The 2657-nt window shown below is 42.0% G+C and overlaps 1 non-coding gene across 1 annotated transcript; it reads left to right on the top strand.

Annotated features, from left to right (window-relative positions):
• The first annotated feature begins 1810 nt into the window (after positions 1-1810).
• LOC112753660 (small nucleolar RNA R71) lies at positions 1811-1914 on the top strand. The gene has a single exon (XR_003178035.1). It is a non-coding gene; the product is annotated as a small nucleolar RNA R71 (small nucleolar RNA).
• Positions 1915-2657: the final 743 nt, after the last annotated feature.

Raw genomic sequence — 2657 nt, 5'->3', positions numbered from 1 at the left:
TTCTTTCACTTTCTCTGGCCTGCTTAGCATAGTTGTGTCAGCATCCTTGATATCACTAACTTCAATATCCTTGGTGCACTCCTCCTCTGCCACTTCCTTTATTGTTTCCTCAAAAGTTTCTTGTACTGCAATGTCCACTACATCAACCCTCATGCATTCCCTTAGTGATTCTGATGGATAGCTCATTGCCTTGAATACATTAAACACCAATTTCTCATCATGGAGTCTAAGAGTGAGTTCACCCTTTTGTACATCTATGATGGCTCCAGCAGTAGCTAGGAAGGGTCTCCCCAGAATTATTGAAGCCTTGGCTTCTTCCTCCATATCTAACACCACAAAATCAGCAGGAAATATAAATTCTCCCACCTTCACCAACAAATCCTCAACTATCCCATGAGGGAATTTAAAAGATCGATCTGCCAATTGGAGGGCCATTCTTGTTGGTTTGGCTTCTTCAATCTTCATTCTTTTCATCATTGTTAGCGACATCAAATTGATGCTGGCCCCTAAATCACACAAGGCCTTCTCCACCATGACTTCTCCTATAATACAGGGGATTTGGAAACTGCCTGGGTCCTTCAATTTCTGAGGCAATTTGTGCTGAATGATGGCACTGCATTCTTCAGTTAACAACACAGTTTCCTCATTTCTCCAGCTTCTCTTCTTGGTCATCAATTCTTTTAAGAATTTTGCATAGAGTGGCATTTGCTCTATTGCTTCAGCAAAGGGAATGTTGATTTGAAGCTTCTTGAAAATCTCCAAGAACCTGGAGAATTGGCCATCCTTTTCACTTTTCATCAAACGTTGAGGATAAGGTGCTTTAGGTGTGTAAGGCTTCAAGACCTCTTTTTCTTTTTCTTTTGTTGCAAACGGTGTAACAGATTGTCCTTGTTCTTTATCTTTCACATTTTCCTTTGCTTCATCCTCTGTGGTTTCCCTTGAAATCTCCTTTAGATTCTTTCCACTTCTGAGGGTTATGGCCTTACATTCCTCCCTTGCAATAGCCTTAACGGTATGAGAACTGCTTGTCCCCGGGTCTTGCTTAATCAAATACAAAATTTGATTTTCTAGCTTCTGGATGGCAGCTCCTTGGTTTTGCAAGTTAGAATTTACTTCTTCCTTAAAAGCCTTCAATTCAATTATGTCTTGACTCATGGTTGCCATCATTCCTTCAATCCGGTTTAATTGATCTTGAAATTGTTGGTTCGGATTGGGTTGGGTAGGTTGATTACTTTGGTCATGGTATGATGATTGGGGGTAAGTGTTTTGTGTGGCTTGGTATGATCTTTGGTTGGAGTTTTGGTATGTGGAATTGTTATGTTGGTTGTGGTTGTAAGGTTTGTGGTTTTGTGGTTGGGTTTGTTGGTTTCCCCACCCAAAGTTTGGGTGGTTTCTCCAGCCTGGGTTGTAAGTATTGGAATGTGGATCATATGATTGCCTTTGTTGGTTTCCCACATAATTGGCCTCTTCCCAATCACTTCCTTCAATGCCTACTTCCTCTTGATCTTGTGTGTGGATTGCAGCCACTTGCTTTGTTTCTAATTGCCTGGTAAGTTCTGCTAGTTGCTTGGCAAACACCTTGTTTTGGGCTAGAATTGTATCAACCTGGTTCAGTTCCATGACTCCCTTAGTGTTGTGCCTTTCTGATGCATAGTAGTACTCATTCTCAGCCACTGTCTCAATCACTTCAATGGCTTCTTCCACAGTCTTTTTCCTGTTCAATGAACCTCCTGATGAATGGTCTACAGCCTTCCTTGATTCATAAGAGAGCCCATCATAGAAGATGTGCAGTTGCACCCAATCATGGAACATGTTTGGTGGGCATTTCCTTGTCAAGTCCTTGAATCTCTCCCATGCCTCGTAGAGAGTTTCACCATCTTGTTGTCTAAAAGTCTGGACCTCAGATCGAAGCCTATTGACCTTTTGTGGAGGGTAGAAACGTGCCAGAAACTTGCTTTCCACCTCATCCCATGTTGTTAGACTCCCCCTTGGGAATGATTCCAGCCACTTAGCTGCTTTGTCCCTAAGTGAAAATGGGAACAAGAGCAGTTTATAGGCATCTTCCTGGACTCCATTGGACTTCACAGTGTCACAAATTCTCAAGAATTTTGTGAGATGTTGGTTTGGGTCTTCATTAGCACTTCCTCCAAAGGAACAATGATTTTCCACCAATGATATTAGCTGTGGCTTGAGCTCAAAATTGTTGGCCTGAATGGGTGGTTTCTGGATGCTACTACCACAATTCCCTGAGGTTGGGTTTATGTATGAACTCAAAACCCTCCTCTCAGGGATGGCATTGTTTCCATCAGCTCTCTCATGGTTGTGAACTTCTCTATCCATGTTGAGATCTAAAGCTTCCTCAAAATTGTCCTCAGATTCTCCTTCAGATTCCTCTTCTCCCACTACTCTCTTCCCTCTTGCTTCCCTTCTAAGTCTATGAAGGGTCCTCTCTGGTTCGGTATACGGAGGAGTTGATGTCTCTCCTCTCCTACCTGTCATACAAGAACACAGCTCAAACACAAACAAGTGAAATACTCTTGGTTAATGAAAGAGTATGGTTAGATCAATTGAGGAATTAAATCAAACAGTTAGTGAGTCAGTGAGTTAGTTGCATGAATCTAAAGGCGTAAAGAAAGAAAGCATGTAACCAAGTGCAG

Source organism: Arachis hypogaea, chromosome 15 (genome assembly GCF_003086295.3).
Source record: "Arachis hypogaea cultivar Tifrunner chromosome 15, arahy.Tifrunner.gnm2.J5K5, whole genome shotgun sequence".
Classification (NCBI taxonomy): Eukaryota; Viridiplantae; Streptophyta; class Magnoliopsida; order Fabales; family Fabaceae; genus Arachis; species Arachis hypogaea.
This window is presented reverse-complemented; position numbering and strand designations above follow the sequence as displayed.